The sequence below is a fragment of the Podarcis liolepis genome (genome assembly GCF_965112155.1).
Source record: "Podarcis liolepis genome assembly, chromosome: 14".
Lineage (NCBI taxonomy): Eukaryota > Metazoa > Chordata > Lepidosauria > Squamata > Lacertidae > Podarcis > Podarcis liolepis.
The window spans coordinates 3,124,231-3,138,066 of record NC_139569.1 but is presented as its reverse complement, the minus strand read 5'-3'; the positions used below and the strand labels follow the sequence as shown (position 1 = coordinate 3,138,066).

Here is a 13,836-nt window from a genome sequence, read left to right as displayed (position 1 = left end):
CACTGGGAGGAGAAATCAATCCACCAATATTTTTTTTTAAAAAAAGAACCAGCAGTTTATTTACATATGTTGTTTTTTTAAGAGAACAAGCAGTTTCAACATTACATAGGCCTGTTCTTCTCTGAAACATGTTGTGTAACAGGGAGCAAGTGTCCCCATTATGTGCTGTCCTCTTGAAGGTAATGAAGGAGCCCTACAGATAAAATGGACTGTGCTGTGCTGTGCTGTGCTGTGAAATCTAGTGCAATACAGGGGTCCCCTGGTTCTCCAAAGCCTTGGTACTCAAACAACTTGGAACCCAAACACTGCAAACCCAGAAATAAGTGTTCCAGTTTGCAGACTTTTTTCAGAAGTCGAACGTGCTCCGTTTTGAGTGTTACACTTCCAGGTTGAGTGCCACACTTTCATTTTGAGTGTTACGCTGAGGTCCGTCTGTTTTTGCCATTTGCTTTTGTTTTTGCAGCTTTTTTTGTTTTGTTTTTGTGACTGTGTGGAACCCAGTTCAGCTACTGATGGATTGATTGTGTGACTGCAGTACATTGTTTATTGCTTTCATTATATGGATCAATGGTCTCGTTAGATAGTAAAATTCATGTTAAATTGCTGTTTTAGGGTTTGTTTTTAAAAGTCTGGAACGGATTGATCCATTTTGCATTACTCTCCATGGGAAAGTGTGCCTTGGTTTTGGAACGCTTTGGCTTTGCAACGGATTTCTGGAAGGGATTAAGTTTGAGAACCAAGGTACCACTGTATGGGGTTTTCTCCCCTTCTCCCCCAACTCATACCTGGAACTATGGAAATCCATCCCCAAAGGATCCTGTCAATACCTGTCTTTTTACGGCTTCTGGGAAGTTTGCAAATCATCCCCGTTCCGAAACCCACATGCTGATGTGCTATGACATAAGTTTTCTAAATATACATGGCACAACATTGCTTTGGTGTAAAAGCATTTCAGAGACTGCTGTGACAGCTTTTAGCAGTCCTAGAACTGCTTTATATGCTGGCTGAAATTACCGTATTTTTCGCTCTATAGGACGCACCAGACCGCAGGACGCACCGGACCATAGGAGGGGGAGAACAGGGAAAAAAAATATTCTCCCCCTCTCTGCTCAGCGAACCTTCAGCGAAGCGGGAGGAGAAATGGAGCCCCTTCCATTTCTCCTCCCGCTTCGCTGAAGGGGCGCTGTGCAGAGAGGGAAAACTGTGCAGCGCCTCTCCAGCGAAGCGAAGCCCAGAGAGCGAGAGGCATCGGTGTGCACCAACCCCTCTCGCTCTCCAGGCTTCAGGCGGCTATCCGCAAGCCTTCAGAGCGCAGCGGGAACTCCTGCTGTGCTCCGAAGACTTGCGGATAGCTGCCTGAAGCTCCCAGAGCACAGTGCGAACTCCCGCTGCCTGAAGCCCCCGGAGCGCAGCGGGAGTTCGCGCTGCGCTCTGGGGGCTTCAGGCGGCTTCAGCAAAAACAGCGCGAAGCCTCCAGAGCGCGGGGGAGCTCTCCCTCTGCGCTTCGGAGGCTTCGTGTTGCTATCACTGAAGCCAAGGAGCCTGCATTCGCTCCATAGGACACACACACATTTCCCCTTCATTTTTGGAGGGGGAAAGTGCATCCTATAGAGCGAAAAATACGGTAAGTGCACGGGACTGCACTTTCCTCTTGTGCCTGTCATTTATTTATTCCTGTTGTTGTTGTTGTTAAAATTTGTACACCTCCCTTCATCCACAGATCTCAGGGTGGTTCACGACATAAAAAATGCAATATAAAAAACACCAAATACATGATAAAATCAAGAACGAAAAGCCAATCCATAGCCCCCCTCCCACCATTTCCTCCATGGAGCTCAAGGCACATGGCTCTCTCCTTCCCCATTAATCTTCACAACAGCCCTGCGAGGGAGTCAGGCTGTAAGTGGGAAGGTTGGTGGCAGAAACTAACTGAGGGCAAGGCCTCTGGCAGCACTGCAGGGCTGTTGTGTTGAAGTGGGGCAACAAAAAGTCGGTGAGGGTCTTTCTTGGCCTTCTCCTCCTTGTCGCCCCCCCTCCGGAGATGTCACCCCCTTCTTCAGAATAACAATTCCTTAGAGTGTCAGACTAGGACCTGGGAGTCCAGGGTTCGAATCCCCACTTGTCCAGGAAGCTCACTGGGTGTGACTTTGGGCCAGCCACTGCCTCTCAGCTTAACCTACCTCACAGGATTAAATGAGGAGCTGGAGGAGAATCGTATAACCCAGCTTGAGCTCCTTTGAAAGGAAAAAGGTGGGTTTATTAAATGCAATAAACAAATAAACAAATAAACAAACCCTAGGGGCTGGCGTTCCACTTTCTGGTGTATTTCTAAAGACAACAAAATCCTGCCACTTTCCAGTAACAGTGTCCTTATGTTTTATTCCTTTTGTCAATAACAGCTTTACAGCAAGGTCTACACACCACGCTTTTCTATCTCCAAGATTTTAGAGCAGGTCTTTCCAGAAGCCAGAAATGACCACAGCTGCTGCTGCCACCAGAAGAAATCCAATTAAAGGTTTTGCCAGCTGATTTTATTTTGCAAATGGGTTCAGTAGGTCTCCTTGCATTACATGGCTCCTTGCTCTTTTACCCTGAGCATAATGGCAGTCCTGCTGGCTCGGACCAAAGGTCAGGCAGTGGTGCGCATTCGCAGTCCTCCTGCCTGCTCAGTTCTGCAGCTTTCTCCTGCGGTCCCCCTGCCTAACATCAGGGCTGAGAGCACATTGCCATTCCCTCTGGCTCCAGCACGTTCCAGCTGCTGGTGTCCAAAGCTGGGGGCTTCTGGTTTTAGCCAGAATTCATATGTATCCCAGAGTTTCATGAAATACTGCTGTCTGGTACGTTTTCCTTCAAACCAGCTTCCGTCCGATTTGAAGATGGCAGCCGCCACTAAGTTGAGCTCTGTACAGTTCAGACTGCTCAAATGACAGCTTCCTGTCTAATGAAATGAGTAGTTCATAAATAGGAGGGGGTTTCAGTCTCAGGGAAACCAAACAAGTAAAGCTCATCAGGTGAAGACATGCCTCCCCTCTCTCTGGGTGGGAACATGGGCAGAGCAAGGATTTTTGTTGGGGGGGCAGGCAACTAGGGGGGCAGAACCTCAGTATTTTTATTGACTTTTGTTGATGGGGGGCAGCTGCCCCTCCCTGCCCCCACCCCCTTGGCTACAAGGCAACTTGAAATGCGGTGTGTGTGCATTTGTGGAAATAATGTGTTCAAAGCCCCAGTTTCATGAGTGCTAAGTGCTAATAAACACTTTTATTTGCCTAGGCCTTAGTAAAACATTGATCTGTTTTCTTTGGGGGGGAGGGGGAGGAAATTGCAATTATACTTCACAGTGATATCCATCTGTCTTTAATTATGAAATGTTTGTCCTTTGAATGCAGGGTATTGTGGTGGTATTATTGCTAGATTGTTCAGCATCTAAGCACCAAAACTGTGTTTTCTGAAGCTGTTACTGGTGGAATAGGGATGGGGGGGGGGGGAGATGTACCATGGCAATGGGGGGGGGCTTTGTGGACTTTTTTGAGTGAGTCCTATACAAGCAGTGCTGACTCCGTGGTTCCTCTGAACTTCAGAGAGGTGGCCTCTGGTAATACACACCACACATTTAAAGTTCTATGACGCCACTGTGAACAGTTGTGGCTTTCCCCCAAAAGGATTCTGAGAGCTGTAGTTTGTTAAGGCTGCTGAGAGTTGTCAGAAGACCCCACATTCACCTCCCTGAGCTACAATTCCCAGAGTGATTTAACAACCAACCCTTCTGTAGGAATTGTCACAGGGAACTCTGGGAATTGTAGCTCTGTGAGGGGTCCCCAGATATTTTGCTGGCTGGGATGAAGGAGACTCTTCCATCAACACTGCTCAGCATCCTCTCTAACACACCTGAGGACAACAGGTGGAGACAAGGCAGGCTGGGTCTCCCACAACACCAGCGTCTTTTACATCACAGAAGGGCCACCCCAGGAAAGGCAAAAAGCCAGTGAAAGGATTTCTGTTGCCATTCAAAACCTTTGCTCTGCGCTTAACCACAGTTAACATGCTCAGACTTGTCTGGGGGCAAACCAGAGCAGGAAAAGGCTATCCTTCTTTGAAGCAAAGAGGTTAAACGTAGCGTAAACAGGACCAGTGTGGTCCAGTGGGGACAGAGGAAGGCAGGGGAGTTCACTCCAGTTCTGTGCTGTAGTAATTCAGTACAGTGGTACCTTGGGTTAAGTACTTAATTAGTTCCGAAGGTCCGTTCTTAACCTGAAACTGTTCTTAACCTAAAGCACCACTTTAGCTAATGGGGCCTCCCGCTGCCACCGCACCACCGGAGCACGATTTCTGTTCTCATCCTGAAGCAAAGTTCTTAACCCGAGGTACTATTTCTGGGTTAGCAGTGTCTGTAACCTGAAACGTCTGTAACCTAAGGTACCACTGTACTGAGACCCCCATCTTCCCAACGCACCCCACACGACAAAGGTGGAAGCAAGGGAGGCTTTTGTTTTTGCAGCAGGGCTGAAAGTTTCTAGTGCCTTTAAGTTAAAAGAGCCCAGAAGCCGTGGCTGCCATTCATGTCCCTGCAGAGGTGAAAGGAGTTCGCATGGTGTTTTATTTGCTTCTTGGCATTTCTGCTGACAGCTCCGGCGGTGGCAGGGGTGGGGGGAATTCTGACTGTGTGCTTTGCGGTGTACGCAGAAGGGCGACCGGCCGGTGAACTGATAAGTGTGCCACGAACTTACTTGATCCCCCTACTTGCCGAATGGGAAGATGCCCTGGTGCTTTCTTCATCTGCCAGTTTGGCTAGTTTGATTGGTCTGGGGGTGCTTTCATCGAGTTTTCAGGAACATGCCATGCTCTGAACATGTTCCTGGACATTTTATCAGGCCACTGTGTAGAACAGGGTCACCTGATGTTTATTTGGGCTCATGGGGTCTGAACTGGGCATGATGGAACTGGAGCAAGATCTTGGGGATGAAATAAAAAAATTAAGGTCATTATATATATAAATAATAAATGCACCAACCAAGCACGCACATCGATATATAAACCACATGTCTGAAACCCCACAGAAAGTCCTGAAACCATTTTGTCCCTCCCAAATTAACCTCAAACATTTCTCTGCAAGGTCAAAGGAAAATGGAAAGGCCTCCCCATGGTCTCCTCCTTCACAAATCCTGTCTGAAGGGTGCGTCTGTGTATGAATAGGGTGGGCCTGTGACCTGGATCAGGAACTAAATCATTACAAAAGACTGGCCAGGCTCCCCAGGGTATCCAATCAAGTAAGTATTAATAGGTAATCTGCCAGACAGGATATAAACAACACACTCAGATTTCTGTTGTAGACCACCTGTAGATCATATTTGAGTCCAGGAATGGAGAACCGGTGCCTTCCAAATAGAGTCAGGCTCCCGTCAGCCCCAGCCAGCACGCTCAGTGGTCAGGGATGGTCTGTCAACGTCTGGAGTCCCTGTGTCTCCCCTATCTCTAAGTTAGCAATGGGAGCAATTTACTTTTAATTGCTATCTTAAGATGATTTCAGGCTGCTTATGCCGGGTGCTTGTTTTCAATGCATTTTGCGTGAATCACCCGGAGGACACTGAGAGCGGGCTGTGAATAAATGTCAAAGTAAAATAAATTGTTCATTTGCCTTTGTAAATTTACACCCCACCAAATCAACGAAAGTCCCAGGGCAAGTAATAACCATAAATACAAAAGCAAAAGAATAAAAAGGTACTTAAAACTCTTCTTTTTTAAAAAAAATATTTATTTTTTTTAAAGAAGTTGAATAAAGACAGCCAAGAATCAATACTAATTTCAAGGAGGAGAAGCCGTGAAAGCAGCTAAATACTATTTGAGGTTGAGAAAACAGGACAGGTTTTGTTCAGTGCCTAAAAAGCAGGGGCAGCCCACAGAAGGCCCTCCAGATGTTATTGGAGCACAGTGCCTTCCACTGTCGCTGGTTCTTGGCTGTGCTGACCAAGGCTGGAGGAGCCTCAGAACATCTGCAGGAGACCCCTGCAGGATTGTGATGAGAGCACCCATAAAATGTTGACATTTCTATTCCACCTTAAGGAACAGGCCTGAGATGGTTGCATGTCACATGTCTGTTTACATTCCAGCACAGCTTGCTGGGAACTTCCGTTTGTGTATAGCTTTTGCTTTTGCTGTTCTCCCCGAGACAACATGAGAGAGAGAGAGAACATGTTCCTTTGTTCTGATTTATGCTTAATACAGTAAATCTGTAGCTGTAGCATGACTTACGCCTCATGCCTACTTCTGTGTGTGAACCACACTCTGCTAATTGCGTGCCCTGGCTTCTGAAGTCCGGGTCGCTGAAATTTGAAAGCCCAAATCCGTCACTGCTGTGGGCAGCCAGCTAGCAGGATTCCAGCACATCAGCCCTCTCCCTTTTTGTGGCTTCCAGCAACTGGTATTCAGAAGCATTAGGGAAGCGGGTAGCGCTGTGGGCTAAACCACTGAGCTTCTTGGGCTTGCTGATCAGAAGGTCGGCGTTTCAAATCCCCGCGACGGGGTGAGCTCCCATTGCTCTGTCCCAGCTCCTGCCAATCTAGCAGTTCGAAAGCACGCCAGTGCAAGTAGATAAATATGTACCGCTGCAGCAGGAAGGTAAATGGCATTTCCAGACACTCTGGCACTTGTCATGGTCCTCCATGTGCCAGAAGCGGTTTAGTCCTGCTGGCCACATGACCCAGAAAGCTTTATGTGGACAAATGCCGGCTCCCTCAGCCTGAAAGCAAGATGAGCGCCGCAAACCCATAGTCCCTTTGACTGGACTTAACCGTCCAGGTGTCCTTTTGTTGTTGTTGTTGTTTAGTTGTTTAGTCGTGTCTGACTCTTCATGACCCCATGGACCAGAACACGCCAGGCACTCCTGTCTTCCACTGCCTCCCGCAGTTTGGTCAAACTCACGCTGGTAGCTTTGAGAACACTGTCCAACCATCTCGTCCTCTGTCGTCCCCTTCTCCTTGTGCCCTCCACCTTTCCCATCATCAGGGTCTTTTCCAGGGAGTCTTCTCTTCTCAGGAGGTGGCCAAAGTATTGGAGCCTCAGCTTCAGGATCTGTCCTCCCAGTGAGCACTCAGGGCTGATTTCCTTAAGAATGCACCGGTGTCCTTTCCCTTTCCCTTTTACCTATTCATAAGCATTGCTGTCTCTGACTGTGGAGGCAGAGCATACAGGAATCTGTCTAATCCTTTTATTTTTTGAGTCATCCAAGTTGGGGCCCATCATGGCCTCCTTGGTCAATGAGTGCTGTTGAACCATGCTTTGTAAACCTTTATGAACCGTATCCTGGTGCTAAATGTGAAGCCAGCCTGCAAGTCTTTTCCCAGCCCTGCCTGGAGTTGCCACGCATGGGGCCTGGCACCATTCCAAGCAAATCACGAGCTCTACCCTTGAGCTACGACCTTGCCACTGGAGATAATGCTGGGTGTGACAGAAAAAGCTCTCGGCGTATTACCTCCTCTCTCTGTTGGGTGAAGCAACCATGAATCAATATTAGCAAGGTGCTCCCTGAAGCCAGCACACCCTGCCCATGGCATGTGATCCTGAAGGGTTCACGAAAGGGTAAAGTCAGAATATCAGGCCAAGGTTTTGTGTCCCCCTCCCCTGAAAAATTGGCAGGTGAGATGTGCTTGTTCTCACATCTCCATACTTTGGAACCCAGTTCCTCCATAGCTTGTAAAAGTTATCAAGAAATGCCAGAGTAGCAGTAAAATGTGGGTATGCCATATTTTCCTACTCCCGTGCAAACGTCTAAGGGCAGAGCAGATGCCTTTCAAAGTCCAACGATGATTCAGTACATCGGGCCTCTTGTCAACATGTTTGTGTCAGCCCAGAGGCCAGCCAAGTTCATGTCCAGAGAGAGAACTTCTGCTCTCTCTTGCGCAAGCATAGAGGAGCTCCAAGGGCACAAATATATGTTGCAGACAGTTTACAACACAGGTTCCAATCGGAGCTATTTCCATGGTTGATTGCGGTGGATTGTGGCATTGGTGCAGCTGGCATCGTTCAATATGGAATGTATAGCTGAATGAACTTTCCTGAACCTGGTCCTAGTTCTTATCACAAATATATCTTGTCAAGCATCAAGGAGACATCCTGAACAACTAATAGTTTGTGCAGAGGTCAGCACAAGTAATCTGGAAATTAGCAAAAATTAATCAATGCTCCTGTAGAAGATTGGATTAGAGTTAGACTGCAGTGAGATAACATTAAGGCATGAAGCAAAGATAACCTGTTGAGTCATTGCTCACCAGGACTATATGCTTTCAACTACTAATTAAGCAAACAGCCAGGGTTTTAATAGAGAGGAAACAATAAAAATAAATAAATATTGGAACTATAAGAATTGCTCGTCCCAAAGTCCACCTCCCCTCTCCACTAGGATGCATTGGCTAAAATGAGTATAAAAACCCTAGATTTTCAATGGCTGGTTATTTCTCCAAGTTCCGACAAGGAATTTCACTGTACTCAACGCTCTCAAGGAATCAACACACACGGATATACCTTTCCTCCTCCCTTTCTCGCTTTGCTTTTCATGTGGGTTCTGGGGCAAAATTGTCAGACTTACTTTCTTTAGGCTTTTGGGAATAGTTAGGAATTCTTTTACTCTTTGGATCAATGTGTGTATGCAATGAATGATCTGCTGCCTGAAGCAGCATTTATATATTCCGTCTAGAAAACCATGCTATAAAACCAACCTTTATTGCTCTGGTGTGAGAACTTCTTGTGGGTGTAAGATTAAGGGTGAACACCAATTCATAACAAATACATGTTATAACTCTAGCAAAAGGTCTTAAATCTCTTGGCAGTGTGTATAAGGAGACCCAAAGGTGGGGGGTTCAGACACAGACCTTGCAACACACTGTACCCCCCCCCCCGTGTAAAGTCTAGGCAGCACCATAGCTATAGTCGGCAAAGGGGGAGCAGGTTTGTTCTTCCAGGGAATTCCATGTCCCCCACCCTGAAGCTTCACCTGCCATTTAAGAAACCCGAAGAAAATCTCATACCCTTTCATTCATGGAAACAGAAAAAGGGATGGATAACACAGCTTTCCCGTGAGGAGGAAACCAGCCCCTGACTTCCATCATTGAGCCTAAGTAGATGCAGAGAACTTGACATGACAGACAAGCAATACAATACATAGGCTCCAAAGCTCCCCATTTATTTAATTAAGCCATCCCTCCTTTCCTCTGAATTTTGTTGTTTAGTCATGTCACGCCAGGCACTCCTGTCTTCCACTGCCTCCTGCAGTTTGGTCAAACTCATGTTGGTAGCTTTGAGAACACTGTTCCACCATCTCGTCCTCTGTTGTCCCCTTCTCTTTGGGCCCTCCATCTTTCCCAACATCAGGGTCTTTTCCAGGGAGTCTTCTTTTCTCATGAAGTCTTGGAACCTCAGCTTCACGATCTGTCCTTCCAGTGAGCACTCAGGGCTGATTTCCTTTAGAATGGAGAGGTTGGATCTTCTTGCAGTCCATGGGACTCTCAAGAGTCTCCTCCAGCACCATAATTCAAAAGCATCAATTCTTCGGCGATCAGCCTTCTTTATGGTCCAGCTCTCACTTCCATACATCACTCCTGGGAGAACCATAGCTTTGACTATATGGACCTTTGTTGGCAAGGTGATGTCTCTGCTTTTTAAGATGCTGTCTAGGTTTGTCATTGCCTTTCTCCCAAGAAGCAGGCGTCTTTTAATTTCGTGGCTGCTGTCACCATCTGCAGTGATCATGGAGCCCAAGAAAGTAAAATCTCTCACTGCCTCCATTTCTTCCCCTTCTATTTGCCAGGAGGTGATGGGACCAGTGGCCATGATCTTCATTTTTTTGATGTTGAGCTTCAAACCATATTTTGCGCTCTCCTCTTTCACCCTCATTAAAATGTTCTTTAATTCCTCCTCACTTTCTGCCATCAAGGTTGTGTCATCTGCATATCTGAGGTTGTTGATATTTCTTCTGGCAATCTTAATTCCGGCTTGGGATACACTACTACTGCTGTGTAAAGGGGAGATTGCTGAAAATAAAACTTCAAGAATCCTTCCTTGGAATGAATACTATGGTGATATTACACAGGTCTATCACCCACTGCAACTAATTCTGAGTCATTTCCAGGTCCGGTTCAGTACACTGTTAGGCAACTCTAACAACTCAACAAACTGCAGCGTGTAGAAGCAGGAACCTGCATTTAACAAGGGTTGTTTAATATACAAAACCATGGAAGATCTTGTTTTTCTCCAAAGCGCCTATGAGTTATTTAAATTGGGCTCGCACTGATGGCTTGGTCCTGTCTCTGCAGGACACACACACACACCAGCTTTGCTAGAATGAATCGGAGTCTCATTCGCGCTAATGCCTTTCTTTCTGACAGTTCAGATTGCTGTGCAAGGACAATTTTCAATGCATTATCATTGCTTGAGTAACAATTGCTTGTTCCAAGCAAAAGAGCACACCTTGAACGTTGGGGAGCTTGGGAGCTTGCTGATATCTTTTCTTCTCTTTTGAAGCCATTAATTAACCTGCTAGTGATTTCTCCTGGATGTGTATGCCTGTCTTTAATTAAGATTGTGTCTGATCTGTTTATATTGCAGTTGGAACAGAAGTGAGCTGAGGGGGAATGTTCTCTGTTGAACGGCACCTCCTGTGTCTCTTCCCCCTTCGGTGTCCTACGTCATGTTTTGAGCATCGCTGCCTTGCATGTAAAATGCAGGTGGATATTGGATGGGCTTGCATCACAATAGCAAATTATGAGGATCGGGGAGAACTGTCGATGGCAGTGGTTTTCACCCTTTTTGAGTCCGCGGCTCCCTTAACCAAGCACAATTCTTCTCTCTTGTGGGAACCACTTACACTGGAAGATAAGGGGGTGCAAGTCAAAGCCACTGGCTTCCTGAATCTTCCTTGGAGAGAAAGAGAGAGAGATAATGCAGGAAATAAGGGCTTCAAGTTAGTGAAAGGAGGGCCCCCTGGCAGGGACGGAGGAAAGGGGTGGGGGGCGAGGGGCCCCGGGTGTCACCACTAAGGGGGTGACAAAATAGTGGGCAGCACTCACCACGGGGCCTGCAGCTTGCCCGAGCCACGTATCTCCCCTGGGATTGGCGTGGTGGCTTGGGTGCCCGCAGACTCCGTGCTGCCCCAAACGGTCCGCCTGCCACCTCCCCCTCGGCTGTAGGGCGGCTGAGTGGGAGGAGGCAGGCAGACTCCTTGGAGGCCCCACGGAGTGTCCTGCCCTGGCTGGCCCCACCCCTGGGCGCAGGGCACACGTGTCACCTCAGGCACCCAATCAGCTTTCTCCGCTGCTTCCCCCTGGGGCTCCATTGAATGTTGCTCAGGGTGCCACAGTGCACTGGTTGACAACCAATTGTCTATGGACTTCATGACTGCAAAGACGTAGTCATGACCATTAGGCATGCTCATATTATTTCATTTATTGCATTCCTTTTTATTGCACCTCAGACGATACAAATGTTTGAGGAATAAAATCAGAACAGAAGAATAAAAAGGGGGTTTCAAAACATAAAAGCAGACTCTCCTTCTCCCTGTCCTGCGATCCTTCCCACGTGTATTCTACGGCTGGAGAACTGCATTGCCAAATCCATATACAGTGGTACCTCGGGTTAAGTACTTAATTCATTCCGGAGGTTCATTCTTAACCTGAAACTGTTCTTAACCTGAAGCACCACTTTAGCTAATGGGGCCTCCTGCTGCCGCCGGAGCACGATTTCTGTTCTCATCCTGAAGCAAAGTTCTTAACCCGAGGTACTATTTCTGGGTTAGCAGAGTCTGTAACCTGAAGTGTCTGTAACCTGAAACGTCTGTAACCTAAGGTACCACTGTACTGAGACCCCCATCTTACCAATTCACCCCACACAACAAAGGCGGAAGCAAGGGAGGCTTTTGTTTTTGCAGCAGGGCTGAAAGTTTCCAGTGCCTTTAAGTTAAAAGAGCCCAGAAGCCGTGGCTGCCATTCATGTCCCTGCAGAGGTGAAAGGAGTTCGCATGGTGTTTTCTTTGCTTCTTGGCATTTCTGCTGACAGCTCCAGCAGCGGCGGGGGTGGGGGGAATGCTGACTGTTTGCTTTGCAGTGTACGCAGAAGGGCGACTGGCCGGTGAACTGATAAGTGTGCCACGAACTTACTTGATCCCCCTACTTGCCGGATGGGAAGATGCCCTGGTGCTTTCTTCATCTGCCAGTTTGGCTAGTTTGATTGGTCTTGGGGTGCTTTCATTAGAGTTTCCAGGAACATGCCATGCTATGAACATGTTCCTGGACATTTTATCAGGCCACTGTGTAGAACAGGGTCACCCAATGTTTAGCACCACTTTAGCTAATGGGGCCTCCTGCTGCTGCCGTGCCGCCGGAGCACGATTTCTATTCTCATCCTGAAGCAAAGTTCTTAACTCGAGGTACTATTCCTGGGTTAGCGGAGTCTGTAGCCTGAAGCGTATGTAACCTGAAGCGTATGTAACCCGAGGTACCACTGTAACTGAGAATTTTGAAAGACAGGTGCAGATTAGTTTGAGAAATGTGAATCTGGCAGGTTCCGATTAAAACATGAACTGATTTCTCCTCCATGCCTATTTAAGAGGTCCAGAAGCAATTTACAGCCATGAGCTTGTCTCTCTGTACACAACTAGCAAGTGTCTCCAGTTTTCTTCTGGGAACAACACCTGAGCAACACCTGAGGCTTCTGCACCCGCTCTCAGAGGGGCTGAGATGCGACCAGGGTTCCCTCTTTCTCCTTTTGGGGAGCACCTCGTGGCACCATCTTCAGAACTATTGGTTTCTCCGGCTTGCTTTCTCATCTCCAGGGGAATCTACAGCAGGGTGAGAAACGAAAGCAAGCAATTAGTTAATGAGTCAACCCAGCTTGACATTCAGACTCCTGACGGAAGCTCACAGGGAAGTGTCAGCGCTTTGGTTTCACTGGCTTTAATTAAAACATGTGGCTCAATCCTATCCATGCCTTGGGCAACAGCGCCAGACACTGACTTGCACATAGCACCTTCCTTTTGGGGGACTGATGTATCTTGGGTGACAGAGGCAGGATGGGTGCCAGCCTAGTGTCAGATGTAGTCCCAGCTTCCTTTCTGAAGGAAGAGGGTCCTGCGTAGCAGGAGAAGATGGTGGACAACATACAGAGGTGCGCCAGGCATCCAGCCTCCTCACTGGAGTTTCCTTGCAGACCCTGAAGGAGAAGATGCTGCGCCAGGACTGCAATATAAATACTTTGCATTTATATAGAGTGATACCTTCAGGCATCAACCTCCATCTCACCTGTGATGTGCAGGTGCCAATTAATTAGTCCAGTTAATCTAATTAATTGTCCATTAGATCTTCCACAAGATCCACTGACACAACTGATGCGATTGATTTTTTGTAGAAATAATCCAAACCATAGACTTTGCCACTGACACCTCTCACTGTTAGGCATTATGCTTCAGCCACTCTGGCTATCAACAGAATTGGATTATCCCCCAGTTTCAGACTGAATAGACTCAATGGTGCTTGAACTGTACGACCCATATTTACCAGTGGAAGAGCTGAATATCTTATTCTTTTCAATACTTAATATCTTTTTCTTTTCTTTTACCTCCTTGAGCTTCCCACTGGTGAAGGTTGGAGGCTGGAGAGGGAACATTGTCCGTACTTTGCCTTCAAGATGTGTTGGCCTCCAAGATCCCATCTAAACCTATATCCAAGAGAAGACAAAAGCAGTTTCAAACCAATGAGTGGCATAGTCAGGTTCTGAACCCACGACAGATCTGGAACCAATAATATCCAACAGGCAATTGTAAATGGAATAAACATGGAGTGCAGTGATGACTGGGTC

General features: G+C 47.2%; 1 protein-coding gene across 1 annotated transcript in view; it reads right to left on the bottom strand.

Moving 5' to 3' along the window:
* Nucleotides 1–12,655: 12,655 nt before the first annotated feature.
* Nucleotides 12,656–13,836, bottom strand: part of LOC310693083 (cytochrome P450 3A12-like) — a 65,348-nt gene continuing 64,167 nt past the window's right edge. The window contains exon 14 of the mRNA XM_083474761.1: nucleotides 12,656–12,698. The gene's annotated coding sequence lies outside the window, so the exon portion shown is untranslated. The remainder of the gene's footprint in view (nucleotides 12,699–13,836) is intronic.